We start from the raw sequence: 19,028 nt of genomic DNA, 5'->3' as shown, positions 1-19,028 counted from the left end.
AAGGTTTCTGACGAGCCTTTTGGCATCACAGGATACTACACAGGACACTCTTATGCTAAACCAAAAGATTTAGGCAGACCGGAGGGAGGTGCATCCCTTACGTTCAAACACACCATAGGAAAAATTAAAGAGATAGTAAAGGAAGAAAACATGACAATCGTAAAATCCATGGACTTTACAGTAGTGGGGATGTACATTACATACGGCACATCAATAGAAGACACAGCGGAGCAGGTATTAGGGGCTATATCACAATGAGAACAGAAGAAAACGAAATTATTGCAGGAGATTTCAACTGCAGAATTGACAATCCAAATAACAAAACAACAACTATACTGAATATTCTACAGGAAGAAGGTTTTAAACTCATCAATAAGGCCGAAGATATAACCTATACATCGTACAATGGAACAAGCACAATAGACTTAGCTTTTTATAGAGGAAAGAAGATCATAGTTAAAAACCAAAAATGGAAATGGAATAACCTGAACACACCGCTCACTAAACATATCCCCATACATACCAGATTTCTACTAGTAAGAAACATAGATGAAAAGTCACTTCCAGACTCACATAAAACAACAAAAAAAAAATAAACTTAGAAGTACTACAAAACAACACACAAGCTATAGAAAACGCGAAGCGACACGTAAGAGACAATGATATCAATCTCACCATGACTACCATTCAAGATGCTATAATTGCAGCAACGGTACCAGCCATAATAAGGAAATCGAAACCATGGTTTGACACTGAGTGCTACCAACACCGAAGAGAAACGTTAGATGCCCTACACAAAGCAAGACTCAAAAATGTAAAAGATGATCTAGAGGAATGTGCTACGAAGAGAAAGGAATACAAGATGCTCTTGAAAAGCAAGAAATCACAATTTATAGAAAGAGAAGCACTAAGAGAAGCAGGTGAAGCACGCATGGACCCCTACAGAGCACTCAGAAGAAAGGTCACCAGAACACCAGATGAAATCCAAATGGAAAGTTGGGAATGACACTTCTCTCGAATTTTAAATAAAGGACAGACAAACAAATCATATGATAATAGGACACCCAATGAAGAATGAAGGACCTCCCAAATTATAACAGAAGAGGTTGAAGCAATAATCAGAAAAACAAAAAACAAAAAGGCAGCAGGACCAGACAGGGTTTATAATGAGACGTTAAAGGAATCAACAGGAGTGTTAGTTGAAATATGGACAGAGTTATTCAATAAATACTTCAGCTCAGGAGAAATTCCAGATAGCTGGCGAAAGTCAACAATCAAAGTCCTATACAAGGGATCAGGGGATACAAATAATCCGAATTCTTACCGTGGTATAGCACTTGAAAATAACATATTTAAAGTCTACACAAAGTTACTCAACAAACGCCTCACGGACACAATGGATCCATTGATTACAGACCAACAATTTGGCTTTAGAGAAGGAAGGTCCATCTTACAGGCCACATATAATCTTCTTAATGACATCGACCAAACGTTGAGACATACAAAAGGCAAATTCAGAACCGTCTTCATCGACTACACAAAAGCCTTTGATTTGTTGAATAGGACAAAACTCGTAGCAAAAATGGAATCCATGACAAACGGAGGAAATATAGTTACAACACCCATAAGAAATATACTGACCTATAACAGAATACAAATAAAGGACGGAATAACGACTTCAAGAGAGATCCTGCAGACAAATGGGGTACTACAGGGGGATCCCATCAGCCCTATCCTATTCAACATCGCCACCACAGGTATCGTGAAGATCTTAGAAAAATCGAATTCGTTATCTCTATATACAGTATGTATGCAGACGACATGGTCATAGGTTCCTCAAACAGACTTGAATTGCAAGAAGCACTGAACGACTTGCATAAGTGGGCAGAAGAAAATGACTTCAGTATAAATAGTAACAAAACAAAATACATGGTGTTCCGGAAAGATGGAAGATTAGCAACAGAGGATAAAATGACTTTGGGAGGGGAAGAACTGAAGGCAGTAAAATACTATAAATATCTAGGAATCACCCTACAAACAACACGCAGTCCACTCAGGATACACATAAAGGAAAGAGTAACAGCTGCTATAAGAGGAATTTATGACATAAAGAACATAACCAGTCTATCCCTCTAGACGGCAAAGATCTTATTTAATGCCAAAATATCGCCAGTGCTGACCTACGGATTAGAATTGATATGGAAAACCTGTCTTTTTCAGACCTAAACTCAATGGAGAAAGTAAAAGCCCGATATCTGAAAAGAGCACTCGGAGTGGCAAGAACAACACCTTCCAGGCTTGTTACGAATTGGCAAGAGAAACCTTCTACTTCGAGGACTTACGTTACAAACCATCCCTGCCATCTACTGAGCAAGCGACAAAAGTGATCCAGAAAAGAGAGAAGGAGCGCGCAGAAATTCCTCTGGACTTCTATGGCACAGATGCAATGATCGAGATGGGTAAAAGAAAATCAAGAACTTAGGAATGTAATAACAAGATTGGCAATTCATGGTTTTCACCATAAAATTTGTAAGAACAAGAAGTTTTATGAACCAAACAATGACTGCGTATGTGCACTGTGTAATAACCACTGCGACAAATACCATATAGCCATGTGTTCTAAACGAGAAAGATCGATAGTGGACTATAGCAAAGAGTAACTATACGCACAACTGTAAGCAATAAGTGCGAATTTTCCTTTTAACTTCATCTATGTACATTAGTATGCAATAATAATAATAATAATAATAATAATAATAATAATAATAATAATAATAATAATAATAATAATAATAATAATAATAATAAATACTTTGCAAACTTCAGTGAACATTACTTTTTAAAAACTGGTAAATTTTAAAAATAAAATATATTTTTGATTTAACCTAATAAACTTTGTAAAAATTATGTCCATAGAATTAATTGCCACATTAAAGCATAATGTTGCCTTCCTGGTGACCATAATCGTTAAGGCGTTGAAGTCTAAAAGGTCTGACACCGAGGTTAGCCGGTTCGAGTCCAGTTGGTCAAAAATAATTTCACCTTTAGAATGGCCGGCAGGGAACGGAAGGTGGTGGTATACAATTTCTAATCACTAGATTGCGTGCCAAAAGCCTGGGTTAAATTCCAATCCTCTCTGCATTTCTCGTATGGAGTGAGGGCATATGACGCTGTTGTTGGGGATTCGTCCGTCGGATGGGGACGTTAAGCTTTGAACAGACCCCTTGGTACTATTCGACAGGAGTAGGCCATGTGCCGGCACCGGGTTTCACCCTCTCCCATCCTACTATCATATATCACGACATTCATTTCATCTCATTAACTTCTCTGATGTGGTTGACGTCAGGAAGGGCATCCGGTCATTAAAGAAAACCCGCTCCGACAGATTCATCTCACCTCACACCCGACACTGTAGGGAAACGGGACAATGGTTGGACAGACATTAAAGCATAATATTAAAATATGTTTCTAGATTTTCGACCTATTTAATACATTTTAAAAACATTAAAATATGTTGGTATGTTATATGGCGTGCCACAAAAGTCGTGTTCGCGTGTCATAAGTCCGCAGCTTAGGGTGTCCTTATTACCTCAGTTGTCAATACTCTCTTCAACAAATCAAAGACTTTTCACAATACAAATTTTGTTCCATTAACTCCTCACTACTGTACGTGGTAGCTCAGACGTTGCAAGGCGCACTTCTCATATTTTATCCGCATGCCTGTACAGCAGCCTGCCATTGCGCCGTGTCTCCAGCTTTCATAATCTGTTTTAATTTTAGTGTCTGTTTTTATTCCAACATCCATAAATTTCACTAAATCGTAAATCACCTCTTTTTAGTTGTTGCCAACATAATAAACAGTTGCGAAACTCAGAAATAAATTAATTCTGAGATCAATTCTCAGCTGTCAACGAATATTAAAAGTTTACAAGGTTACTCTTTCTACTCTCAAAATATCTTGGAAATTATTCTCCACTCACATGTGATCACAAGACCATTTTTCATTCGGCAAACGGAATTGTTGTACGATTAAGGGGGAATGAGGGGAGAGAATCATTTACTGCAAAGTGAAACTTGCTGTGAGAACTGGAGGCCACGTGGTGAACACTAGGGTGAAGGACTTGGAAAGGAAAAGAAAGGAAATTAAGATTTAGTTAGGAAACATTACACAATCTTCAGTTATAATTTAACACAAACATTGTCATAAAAGGATAGTTTTGTCAATTCACCTGGTGCTCTCATATGAGATTTTAAACGGATAATTATACCCCTGTGATTTAGAATTTATGTAAAATTGATTTTCTATTAAAGTGAAAGTAAATTTACCAAAACAATTATGTTGTAGAGTCAGGGGCGTAACCAGGGGTTGGGAAGGGGGTGGGGTGTTGGGACTATTGGTGTTTACAACAACCTCATGGAATTTTTACAAAAATTAAATGAACAGGAACTGACAATAAATAATAAACTAGCTCTGTATGCCAAGGAGTGTCTTTCAGTGAACCGAAGAGGTCTGATGAAGAAACTGCAAGTCAGAGAGAGAGGAGAATTCTCAGGAACATCTTAGGTGCTGCAAGAAAGATGAAGAATTCCGTAGACGGCACAATTCCGAGCTCTAAGAATACATAGAAGGGCCCAATGATTGTGATAAGAAAAGGAGAGTAGCCTTCCAAAAGACTGACCAATCACCTGTTCATCTTCGGGCAGAACGAGAAGATCCGTACCACTTGGCTGCCAAAAACTGAGGACGACATGAATATCAGATCTTCAAGATAGACAGTCTGTACGACATACCACGAAGGAAGTCCATGGATTTCAGAAAAACCCCGGAAGAAAAGCTCACAGCCACGCGTCCTTAACCGCACGGAATAAACATTTGCAGTCGAAATTAAATTGTGGTTTCTTTCTGGGAACTTACTTTTTGATTTAAAAGTAAGTGTGTTTGTTCGTTGCAAATCTACACTCCTCCACTGATCAGTATCAAAATTTATACCAAGGCTCGTGAGGCACTTCCACCGGTCGTAGTGATAGGAATAAATGAATAGAACAGGACATAATATGCGGTATACGAGAACAAGGTTTTATGTGTTGATATAAAATTGTTGATACATAAACTCTTAACTGATAGACTTGAAAAACTAATAGCATGGAACTGAAAATAGCAAGAAATAAATGTGACACAATATAGCGATTTATTCTCTGGAAAAATAACTTCACCAGGCAAGTATGCGTGCGGATAGGGTCGCGCAAAATTTAAGCTTGCATTCAGGAGATACTGGGTTCGAACCCCACTGTCAGCAGCCTTGAAGGTTATCTTCCGCTGTTTCCCATTTTCACACCAGGCATATTTTGGGGCTCTACCTTGACTAATGCAACGGCGGCTTACTTCCCACTCCTAGCCCTGTACTGTCTCACCGTCGCCTAAGACCTATCCCTGTCGATGTGACGTAAAATAAATCCTTACTTTACCCAGTGATTGCTTATAGTTGGGGGATTTTGCTCCATGATACAGCATAGCAATTTATTGTCTGGAATGAGTATTGCGTCATTGCTTTCCGACGTATTTCCGTAAGTCCGTTTATTCCAACCTATACAGCTTTCGTATTAGTCGTAGGTTGGATTTCTGTATTCGCTTGAATCGTATATCCCATACTTTTCCATTTTAATACGTGACATAATATTGATTTTTATTACCACAAATATTCATGTGCATTATTTAAGGTAAGGGTGTATTCTGCCCGAAGGCAGGCCTGAACCTCCGGAGTTTACGTACGGTAAGGTGGCCAGTTCTATTCCGCTCCTCCATTCCCTTACCTCCCACCAATAGCGCGTCGCGGCCCATCCAAATACATTATTCAACTACGTCGAAATTTTGTAAGTAGATCCGTGGGAACAATAATGAACAACATGAAACATTACGGGTGGATCCCGCGGGAACTACTAGTAATGAAATTAATTAATGAATGAAGTATTCAAAAATGAATACTAATAATAAAACATAATGATTGTTTCTATGTCCCACTAACAACTTTGACGGTTTTCGGAGACGAACAGGTGCCAGAATTTAGTCCCGCAGGAGTTCATTTACGTGCCAGTCAATCTACCGACACGAGGCTGACACATTTGAGCTCCTTCAAATACCACCGGACTCAGCCAGGATCGAACCTGCCAAGTTGCGGTCCGAAAGCCAGCGCCTGAAGGTCAAAAATGATGAATAAATAAATAAATAAAATAAATAAATAAATAAATAAATAAATAAATAAATAAATAAATAAATAAATAAATAAATAAATAAATAAATAAATAAATAAATAAATCGACAAATTAACCATATGACATTATCTGTCGGTTATAAAGCAATCGTGTCATTTAGATTGACTATGTATCAGATTAAACCTTGCGATTATTTGCTACGTAGTGCCCAAAGTACAATAGAATGATGTTGAATACACTTTTGAGGCAGTATAGTTAATTATGTCGGGTGGATCTTAAGTTCGTCCTCAGAGGTCATTCTTATGTCAACAAATATATGTTACTCGCCCTTCAGTAGTTAAAAGCTTTTACCGGAATCAATCCCGCGTTATGGAGTTATTGAGTTAGGCTCTCTACTTTTAACTCACCTAGCCGCCGGTCTGGCTGAGTGGCTCGGACGGTTAAGGCGCTGACCTTCTTCCCCCAATTTGGCAGGTTCGGTCCTGGCTCAGTCGGGTGGTATTTGAAGGCGCTCAAATACGTCATCCTATTGTCGGTAGATTTACTGGCACGTAAAAGAACTTCCGAGGGACCAAATTCCGGCACCTCAGTGTCTAGGAAAAGCATAAAATTACAGTAGTTAGTGGAAAGTAAAGTAAATAACGTTATTATTCCACCTACGTCATTAGAGATTCAGTCAAACAAATATTCATTCTTTTCCCTTTTCCTTCAAAGAAGAAAATCACACATTATACACTCAATGTCGCAGATATTCCTTAAATCTAGCCTGAATGTTATTTGCCATTCCTTCCCCGTTATATTTGTCACTTTAACGGCCTGAGTAGCGGTTTTGAACACTCACACTCTCTTCAATCGATGGAATTGGGTGCTAATACATGAGTTAAGAGACAATGCCATTGAAATGCAGAGTGTGTGGGGAGTTATCTCATCGTTTATTTGAGTCAGGAGAGCCGAACCGAATGCAGTTCCGGAAAGTCCTAAGATAATGTCACATATTCTTGGCAGGGATTGGATGTGGGTCGGCGACGTGATGGTCTCAAGTGGTATCATCTGAGGCAGCGCCTACGCAGCCAGAGAGGAACTGGACGAGGTTAAAATAGACAATGCACTCTACAAAGGCACGTACACGGTGAAGTTATAAGAGAAAAGAAACGATAGACGCCAAAAGGAAGAGGAGAACAACGAAATCGTATCTCAGGACGATGGACGTGGCTTGTATTTATCGTGGACACGGCAAGGCTGTTCTCTTTCACGAAGAGTAGACAGCGCCGTAACTACTACAGACAACCATCTATATCATTCTCTTCCAACATTATAGGACTGTGTAGAGATAATTTTCTCGGGAAGTTGGAAACCGTGAATTTGGTTTTGTGTTTATTTGTATGTACTAATTTTTCTTGACGATAATCGACTGATAATTGTACTGATTTTCGATTCGACATAACCGTCTAATATTAGAACATCATATAAATAATTTATTGACATGCATTTATAAGCTATCTCAACGTAATGTTAACATTTATTTTCATTATTATTATTATTATTATTATTATTATTATTATTATTATTATTATTATTATTATTATTACGGAGTTATCCGTGGAAGGCAGAGGTGAAAGAAGGTGCGGGGTGGAATGGGTCTAACTACAAGTCTTAAAAGATGAATTTAAAATTTAAATAAAGGTTATATTTTTAACAGATAACAACGGTTAACTATTCTCACTAGGTGAAATAGCAAAGAAACATCAGGTACAATGCAACTTTACAAATTCTGAGCTACGAGCCCCAAAGTCTGAGCTCTCAGCTCACAACCACAAATTACCAAAGGACAGAAAAACCCTTCATTACCGCGAGCGTTAGCTCCAAACACACATATTGGGCCTCCTAGAGGCACATCTATCACATCAGAAAGAGCTAACCTGCTCTCAATTTCTCACGCCTGTTAAAGGCAACAACAAACTTTCCTCTAAACTGCTTCTCAAGGCACAATTATAAAGACACAGGGGTATCTAGTACCCAACCTACGAGGGCTGAATAGCAAATTAAAGGTTAATTAAATGGCCCAAACACAAAGATGAATGGAGGCGAGTACTTGCACTCCTACACTAAAGCTTGTTAAAACCTATGTGGCGCTAGGCCGATAACACAGGGGCTAATCCCAAGCTAGGGAGGTAACTCGTATGAGAAAACTTTAACACATTAAGGAAGCGTAGAAACGGTTATGAAAACGTAGTCACCTCAATTTCAAACTGAAGGGGAGCTCGAGAGGGTAAAGCACTCTCTATCCCCGAATTACAGTTCAAGAAATTGTAGTTTTTACATAGAGTGAAAAGGGATTTACATTTTAAAGAGATGGGTTACATGTTAAACGTTTCGAACCTTCCCCGAGAGTTAAACTGCTGATCTAGCAAGAAATACAGATGTTAAAAGGCCATTGCCTTGTTGAAGAACTGCTGCCTGAAGAACGAGGCGCTTCCCGCCCCCTGCTACATATTCACACACTAAGAAAGATGTTATAAGAGTGGCACGGAGACAAGAAAATGAGCAGTTTTTATACCATCGCGGAAAATTCGAGACCTTTCATGAATGATTACGACCCACCCACAAAGTTTTATTGGATAACAGCAAAGACAAGGCGATGAAGAAACACCTTATTGGTGGAAAATTAATTACAGAAATTCTTGATTGGCTACATTCAAAACAGGCGGAAGATTCCATATCACTTGGTTAATTTAAACATTCAAATACATGCTTAATATATAAATATATTGTAACTTTGATCATTCCAATAGTTGAAAATCGTTTGAAATAGAAATAGGTGAAACAAAAGGATCTGGGAGGATACATACATGTTTTCATAACAAAGAACAGTGAATACAATTATACAGTTTTATAAGGAGGGTCTCTGAGAGCTAAAAAGAACCGAGATTCATGCGTGTCGTATGTAGACGTGGAAATTGTCATCTCATTGTGATTTCATGTTTGTCATTGTCTCCTTTGTCGGTTGCTTTCTGTTTCCACATTGACCTGTCATTGTGTACCAGTCGTTCTATGTATCACTAAAAATTAAAATATAATGACACTGTTCGTTATGACAGCAGTTTGATGTTCTTTCCTCGCTCGAAGTACGTGTATATTTCGTTGATAGACCTAGATGCTGACTTGTCAAATTCGTTTGTTGATTGCCACAAGGAAATCTTGCCACTTTTGCATGCAAAAATGCATTCTTGCTTGGCAATATTTTATACCAATTAATTGGAACTGAAATATACATTGATTTAACACCTACACTATAAAATATTTAAAATAGTGATTTAGACCTCCCTCCAAATTTGCTCTTCAGTTTCAAAAATATACATTGATATGTTGTAGTATTTCAGGAACTTAATATATGGCCTGGGAATGGTGTCCATTTTTTTGAATAGAGTTTATTAATCGTGACTATACACTAACTGATGTATCCGTGCTTCCCAACGGAATTCTCACAAAGACTGTCTTTGTGGTTTTCCAAACTGAAGTCAATATTAAAATGACGTCAATAGGAATGTAGCGATTAAATCCATTGTTATCATATAAAATACTCGATGAAATGAAAAACCTCACATTTTCTCACTTTTAACGAACAGTACTGCTCCCATATCCCGAATTAATGTAAAATACAGAATTATTTTTATCCAGCATTTGGTACATATGATAGTTAGTACTGCGTAGTTTTCACTCAGGTGGCATGTGAGGTACAATATAATTATGGGGATCGAAAAATTGAGCTCCAACATGAGTCTTAAGTAGGGAATACGATCCTGGCCCTTATTTCTAATTCCTGGATTTCGGGATTACACTTGGTTAGTCCCGGGACCCCGGGATTATCCAGGGATTGAAAGTTACAAATAAAAAATAAGATATTCTCACAGAAATCAGCTGTTTAATCAGCAAATCGAAATTCAAAACAAAATAAACATATTTTACGGTATGCACCTAGCTAATCTAATCACTCTAACTAATCAGACTTGGAGTCAGACTAACCAGATTTAAAATCACTCAGTCTCTATGTTAAAATTATTCTTTTCCAAGAATCAGTGAGATCTCTTTAAACTTACATAAAGTTTAGAAAAACCCTTATGTAACAAACTATGCAAATAAACTTTGGAAATTAACAACAATCTCTCTGAACATAGACTAAATAGACGACTTTCATGTAACAACAAAATACGTAGGCGGAAAGTTTCTTAGCAAAAAGTATTTAAAAATAGCATTAACCAGTTACATTTCACATTTCTCGTAAATATAAAGAAAACTAATTTAATAGCAACATTCTAGTTTGAATTGTGAAAATATGATCTGAGAAATAACAACGCGTCGAGTGTCTCATCACCAAACCTGCTTCTCAATTTGTTGCACATATATGCAGGTGATGTGAAAGCGCGTTCAGGTTCGATGGAAGTTGGAGGAATCGTTAGTAAATACTTATAAGCCTGCTCTAGGTTATATCCCCGAGTAGAATTTGAAGACTCGTATAGGGTCATTTCTTTCTTAACAATTCTGGAAAATTCATTTTCATTTAATGCTTCAGGAGACATAATTTTCATGCTGTTTTCTATTTCCAGCTGAAGTTTTTCTTTGAGCGTCAAATCACTTTATTCTGTATTTGTAGGCTCGACTTGCATATTTTGTTCTTCCTCTTCGTCTTTTTTTACCATTTAATCTCTCAATTAAAGAAACAATGTGTTTTTTATCAGGACATTGCTCAGACTTGAAAATGTACGCTTTATTTCATCATCGAACGCCAACGCCACATTGTCACATTGAGAATTTTGTAGGTAGCATAATACGCCATTCAACTCATTTCTTCGACGATCTTTCATGCGCTTTTGTAAATGTGTCTTGAATTTGGAAACCAACTCGGAGCTATTGTCATTTAACTGTTGAAAAAGAAAAGGGCAGCACCAGCTGTGCATGAATTCGCATCAGTGCGACAGAGTGTTTCTACAGTTATTTGACTGGAGCCAAGACTTTGATGATTTCATCGATGAGGTCGAAATCGGACTCTTCCAACTGCACTGGATTAATCAAAGCTATAAGAGCCTTCTTGACGCTAAATTTCAAGAAGGCATTCACTCATCTCACTCACACGGGAGAGGTAATGTACTAATGCACGCATTGTGGTCAGACTTTCACGCACATAGGGGTGAACTCATGCGCTAAACGAGAACAGGCATTTACACACCGAAAAGACGCATAAATAACGCACTGAGACTTTCGCTTCACGCAGTCTATTTTACAAGTTTTTAAAAATGATGTCAATCCCGAAGATCCCGGGATCCCGAAAACGTAATCTCGAAATCTACGGGATTGAAAAGCGGTCGGGATCCCAGGATCTCGGTTTTCGGGATCCCGGGATCGAATCCTCTAGTCTTAAGGCACGTTCTGGGATACGGCAAAGTAATTGAACTTGCTAACAGCCCTCTAATAAACTGAGGACACCGACGACTGCATACTTCTCTTGTCACTTTCTTACGGGAACCAGGATGGCCGTGGTCATAAAACTGCACCCTCGCACTAACAAAGAGTCAGGAATAGAGAGAGACAAAGTAGAGTGGGGAACAAGGATAAATGTTACCAAACTCCCCTTGACAACTAGTGGTTGAGCGCATCCAGAAGTACGTCACATGCCCTCAAGAAATATTCAGCCAATGGGAACGCTTATAAATACACATTTAGAACCAGCATCTGAAATAATTCAGTCAATCTTGGATATCTGGACAAGTTAAAAGCAGAAGCAGGGTGATCCCGACAGCAAGAGGAAATAGCGGATTTTCCATGATATTTTTGTAATTAATTACTGTACTTGTATAATAAGTTTAATTGAGAAAGTGCATCGGTGAAAATCAGATCCCGCGCTCTGAATCACGTGTTGTCAGTTTACGCCCAACTACAGTGCATCGTCAAGAGAAAATAGTGCCACGGACGCTTACCAGTCAATTAATAACTCTACGATCGTTGGTTAATGTAACATCCATCAGAGTGTTCGCAGTAATATTGTGTCTGCAGAAATACCTGTAAAATTAGGTGCACGGCATGTGTGAGAAAAAATATTTCTGCTGAAGAAAGCCACGCGCGAATGCGGACGGATACAAGTACCTGTACGTAAAACCCCTGAGGGCAGGAAGCGTAGCCCCGTGGTGGCCCATAAATTATAAAATAGTCCCGCCTACCGCATTTTCTCGCAGAGCCTCAGTGTTGTTCAAGAGTCTCAGGGTTGCTTCAGTACGCAGAGTGTGTTGTATCAATGTATTGCAATTCGCCAACTCAAAATCTTTTCGACAGTTGAGTAAGTTACTTATAAACTTTAAATATGGCTGTGATATAACATGAACTGTGATGGGAACATTAATTTCGAATTTGCTGCGATAACTCCTAGACAGTGATGGAAACATAACTTTCAAGCTTTCAGGCTGACAAGTAACGTAAGCCTATTAGGGCACAGTTCTCAAAGGAAAGGAGGTATTTAATCAGAATAGGAATTCCAGTGGGACAATAAACATTACAAACATTGTAACAGGGTGTCAATATCATGCTTTATCACACAAACTTTAACATTCACAAATGCGACAGCATTTCATGTTGCAAGGACTCTTGTGGAACTATAAGACAGTTTCAATACTAGGACGGCGGACGACCAACAAAACACCGAAGGAGAAACTTGCTATCTATTGTTGTTTGGTCAAGTCAGGTAGCTACCAGAAAAGGAATGTGTAATTTACAGACAGTTCATTCAGTCTAGCAGAATTCCCGGAATTGCAAGGTGGCCGACCTCGAAATATAAACATTGAAATCAACACGCGGTGAAGAATTAAGTAAATTACTGGCCACTTAAATCTTGTCTTGGTTTCGACTAGATGCGTGAATCGGCGCGTATATAAATTAGTGTAGAATATTTGCATATTCTTGTTCTTTATTTCTAGTGTATGTTCTTTATTGGATGTTTATTTAGCATAGGTGGTGACTGACTGTAATGTGAGTTGTAGATAGCTTTTCTGTGATTAAGGTGGAATAATTTTAGCTGTGTTTGATTTAAGGTTAGAGTAATGAGAGCTCGCGTCCAAAAAACTAAACATCTCAGAGTCACTTTTTGAATGGATATTAAATGGCAAGCATAATCATTTAGACATCACTGAACAGCGTACCTTATGATAATCTTTCTTTTTTGATTATGTGTTGAAGTAAATAGAGGTCATTCAGAAATAGTGAATATGTGAGAGATATTTTGTCATGTCTAGGTACGTTAAGTTTGGGTCACTGAGAGACCGAATATGATCAACACTTGTCAGGTAGACATGTTTCAAATGCAATAGCTGTTTAGTTGATTAGATACTGAAATTTAACTTGAGGTAATTGATTTCCTATCTTATGATTTTACACAGTGATGTCAACATTAAATTTGTAAAGTTAAGATAGCCATTTATTGACAGTTTTGTTCTCAGTAACTTTGAAATGTCAGATGGAGACATTCAGCCATTAGAGATCAGTAAATAAATGTAAAGATTGATCTAGCTTTATTTTAGATGAGGTTAGTAAAGCGTATTATTTAATCCCAGGAATTATTGAATGTTCTGAGTTATAGAATATATGTAACTCTATTAATACTTAGGAACTGGCAAAGAATAATATGGTTTTTAAGTGAACAATTTCATTAGGAGTTTTCTGGCAAGATTCAGATGAATGAGTAACCATTGAGTTAAAGTTACAGGGGCGATTGGTGTGCGTCATTCATTTGTAAATGACGTGATTATTTTGAGAATATTGGCATTTGATTAATTACTTTTGAGTGTATTTAATTAATAAAATAAGTCATTTTAGCTATCGTTATCCTACTTTAAATTCATCTGGTGTGGAATCACTCGCCTTTGTTTATGTTTGCGGTTGGTTTCCCTGTCACTTACACTGGTCACATCACACACACTTGATTTAATTAATATTTTTGTATTTATTTCATAAAAATGTTAAACACTACTTTTTTCTCTTTTATAATAAATTATGTATATGTTGAACCTCAGTCTGAGCCAATCGTTTAGTTATTTCAATAGTACAGTTTAGCCTAGTAACCTTATATCCATATTGCGAGAGCACCCTGACAGTCCAGTGAACGTCACCACCCCTGAGGAAGGCGGTCATCAACGGTGAGTATTTTTATTTCACAACCCAGGATGTAGAGATCATCGGGTGAAGGGTGCAGTACTACGGTGACGATCTAACAGTCCAAAGTTCCAGTTTTAGAATTACCAGGCCGCAAGCAGCCGCGAAAAATCCTATGTCTTTCCGTGAAATGTGCACACTGCTCATTCCAGTCAGTCCTTCTGAGTAATGATTGATAGCTGGAATGCTATGATGAACCAGTGTTCAAATAGCCTCACAGAAAGAATTCCAGTGGCGTCAAATTTGGCTATATATCCGGAAAGGTGATAGGTTCTCTCCTTCCTATTGCCCCCTTCTTACCTGGCTACTCAGCCGGAGAACGAGAGTCTCAGTAGCAGACTGTTCGTTTTTTGGCTATGCGAAAAAATTTAAGGGCAGGGATAGCTTAAGGACCAGCGACAATAAAAATAAACACTAAATAAGGTTTTAAACATTTATTAAAACTAGCACTCTTCACAAAACTCAAATTTGACCAAAATCTTGTGTTTTATTAATCTTTTTAATATTAAGAAATGTTGTCCCATAAAACTGAGTGTCTCCGCTCACCTCTCGTAAACATCTCGCAGTGATGGGAGAAACAGCGGGGAAGGTGAGGAAGGTGGAGACAGGCCGAACGGGTGAGACAGGTGTAGGGGAAGAGGAGCGGGGATTGCACTCTGGTCAACCTAGTGAAGTCGCCTCTTGCACCGTGCTTCGTGCAGTGTACTGGCGCGTGCACCCTGAGAGGCCCTGACTAGAGAATCTTTATCGTTTTTGAGAGGCGAAGGTGGGCCATAGAACATCTTAATTGGGACAGGATGTATGGCGTAATTTCATGTTTAAAGATGCTGTATGGATATCACTTAGCCCAGATACATGATGACAAGTGGTGTGAAAACTTAAGGACATGGTGAAAAGTACCAGCATGTTGAAGAGGTGCATGCATTGTAACGTTTTGGACTAGGATTACACATGGCGGTCATACACATTGTGATACAAATTGGAGCGACGTTAAATGAGCATTTGTACAACCCTTTAGGGATGAATATGTTGCTGAATTCATTTTCATCGACGACAACGCTCGCCCTCATGGAAGTGCATCAGTGAGGAACTTTGCCACAGAAGCAGGTGTCAATCAGATGAATTTGCCAACAAACTCTCCGGAAATAAACTGCATTGACCATGCATGGGGCAGGTTGTAAACGGCTGTTTTTGATCAGCCACGACGTCCACAGACACTCCCAGAGCTCATTAGAGTTGTCCAGATGGAATGCGAAGTTCTTCCTCAAGAGGATGGCAATGTACTGATCACAATCATGCCACAGCGAATCAGAGACCGGAACAGTGCCAGAGGAGGCAACGCAGTATACTAAAGCAGAATGAGGAAGGAGCAACCTTCACTAAAATTACTTGAAGTTGTAATATTTTAACTATTACTACTAATTTATGTTAGGTATTGTACCCGGAAAAGTGTTAATATCCTTGAGGCGCTTGATATTAAATTAATGAGCATGGATTCTATCTAGGGAGTGGCTTTATCATTGGAGTTGGTACAGAGAGGGGTATAGTTATCAATCTTAAAGATTTTTTAATTATCTGAATTTATTGATTATTGAAAGCAAGTTGATATCACCTTCGTACAGCAGCATGGAAGTGGTGTGGCTGGTTAGCAACTCCGAGTCCTGAGATGGCGCCGGATACGGCCTGGGCGGGGACCTCGCCTGCTTGGATGAGAACTAGAATTTCTCGAAGTTCTGGACTTTCTTGAAGTTCTGGAATGTCTCGAAGTTATGGATGCATACGTTCAGAGTTCGATTTGAGATGTGATTCATATGTGAGTTTTCTGCACGGCACTCCACACGTTCATGGCACTGCTTAAACAGATACAACCTTTCAATGATTGTTACTACACTCTTAACATTGAATCGAAAACGTCCTGCAATAATCACTCTGAGAACAGGATGATTTTGAAAAGCTTACAGTAAATCAGAACGTTCTGTAGGATTACAGTTACCACAGTTCTTAACGCATAGTTTCTGAAGATTTAGATCACATTGGCACATTGGCAATGAACTGAATAAATGAAATAACACTCTGAAACTGTTCCGTCAATAGGCAAAGCGAATAACGATATTTGAAAAAAGTCTAATTTCATAAATTATGGATTCACTCAAAATGCTGGAAAGTTCTATGCTTTCTGGGAACGTGACATGCGTATTCTGAGTGATCACAGTCTTTAATGAGGATGAGAATCTAAACACAAGTACCGATGCAGCACTTGGAAAGTATTGAATATTTTTACAATTAAACGTAATGTTTGAACATCCCTAAGTTTCAAAATTCTTCACAGAACGTAAATTCGAGGGGCACTTGAAAAAAAAAAGTCATATCGTTAACACGAAAGTTTATGTTGGTAGGACACAAGTTCAACCTACACGTTCGGAAAATTTCTATGTTCACGAAAATACAAGTTCGATTAAGTTCGAAACAAGTTCCAACGTGGTACACAACACTCATGAAAATTCTAAGTTCTTTCAATCATCGTCGGATAACCAAGTCCCAACGCGGCACTTCAAAAAAATGACAAGTCCCTACGTGGCACTTTAAGAAAATAACAAAGTCCAATGTGACACTCGAAGAATATGACAAAGTTCCTATGTCACTTTAAGGAAATAACAAAGTCCAATGTGACACTCGAAGAATATGGCATAGTTCCTACCTCACTTCAAGAAAATAACAAAGTCCAATGTGACACTCGAAGAATATGGCAAAGTTCCTATGTCACTTCAAGAAAATAACAAAGTCCAGTGTGACACTCGAAGAATATGACAAAGTTCCTATGTCACTTTAAGAAAATAACAAAGTCCAATGTGACACTCGAAGAATATGGTCATGTCCCAGCACGACACCTTGAGAAAATAACGAAGTTCCAACACTTGGATTTCGAAGACTTTTCAACTATAAGTTCGGCACACACAATGCTCCTCCCATCACCCGTGTCGCAGAGACGGTGGAGCGACAGATACTGAATTCGTAGGTCGGGTGGTCCTCCTTTTATACCCATTCGCGTGGATGTGTCTAGAACCCGGGTATTATCTACCCTTATATCTCCTAAAGTATTCGGTGAATTTCCCTGAAATCTTGACAGATTGCGTCCATAGTAATGGTTTTAATGATGGTAGTGTCGAAATAGCGATAGTTTAGCGCAAAATAGACTTTTGCGGGTAAGCTAGGACATTACCATATATGGTCACGTATAGCGTGCTCAAGTATGTCACGTCACTCGCTGCGTACGTCATTGAGTTCGGCAGGTTGCATACCTCCACCTCACGCGAAGTTCAATGAACATACTTCGGACTTCTCTCGTAGCGGCGTTCCCGGTTCAGTATTGAACGAAAAGTAGTCGAGTTCATGTTCGCCTCTGCAGTTTAGTGGTTAGTATGATTAGCTGCTACCCCCGCACACCCGGCTTCGATTCCCGGCTCTGCCACGAGATTTGAAAAGTGGTACGAGGGCTGGAACGGGATTCACTCAGCCTCGGAAGGTCAACTGAGTACAGGGGTGTTCGATTCCCTTTTCAGCTATCCTCGAAGTTTTCCATAGTTTTCCGACTTCTCTGTCAGGAAAATACCACGGTGCTAAGGCCAAGGTGACTTCCTCCCCCGTTCCTTGTCTGTCGCTTCCAATCTTCCTATTCCCCCACAAGATCCCTGTTCAGCATAGCAGATTAGGCCGCCTGGGGAGGTACTGGCCCTCGACCCCAGTTATATCCTTCCGACCAAATATCTCACGCTCTAGGACTCTATCCTTGAGGCAGTAGTGGTTGGATACCCCATTGAGTCCGAGAGAAAAACCAACCGTGGAAGGTAAGTATATTAAATAATAAAGTAAATATTTGAGTTCGCCTAACATTTCCAGGATGTGCGTCTCTGTGATACAATAAACAAAAAACTGTATCTTTTTTATTGCATTGCATCCTTGATATTCTAAACATTTTTTAGCGATGTAGGTCTACATTTGTCCTCTATATGGATGTTGTGTCCGCAATAGTGGTCTCTTAAGTCCTCAGCCCGGAGACTGTGTGGATCCTCAAATAGCACCACCAAAGGTTATATGGATCCTCAGTAGGTAGGAAAGTGCTCATGCATCTTGACTTACTCTATAGATAGCATCCGTCATACTGTCACAAACATAATTGAAACTTAGAAGTCGATGGAAGCATCATTTAGTTCTGGCCTGCGCCAAGAGACAGGAGAAAAACTAGTGAACCCATAAACAAATATCATGTATTATATTACGAAACTCTGCCACACAGGGTCGAAGCCATGAAAATTAGTGGAAAACTGCAAATAATCAAATGACCATATCTTTGCATACAGTCCGTTGTTTCCCAACGTAATTCATTGCGGTCTCTCCAGATCTTCTTTAGACTCTAATAAAATGACAGCATTATTGGAAAATCTCCGAGTTCTGATTTCCTCCCCCTGAAATCCTTTTCAAATTTATCTTTGATTTCATTTAACGCCTGTTCTATACAGAGTGTCCTTGAAAAAGGTAGCAATATTTTCAAAGGAGATAGCACGCAAGAAATGAAGGAAGAGTGGTCCTATAAACATTTATCTAAAACAAATATATTTGGAGTTGTG

Source organism: Anabrus simplex, chromosome 7 (assembly GCF_040414725.1).
Source record: "Anabrus simplex isolate iqAnaSimp1 chromosome 7, ASM4041472v1, whole genome shotgun sequence".
Classification (NCBI taxonomy): Eukaryota; Metazoa; Arthropoda; class Insecta; order Orthoptera; family Tettigoniidae; genus Anabrus; species Anabrus simplex.
The sequence above is the reverse complement of the archived record's forward strand: the minus strand, read 5'-3'. Positions refer to the sequence as shown.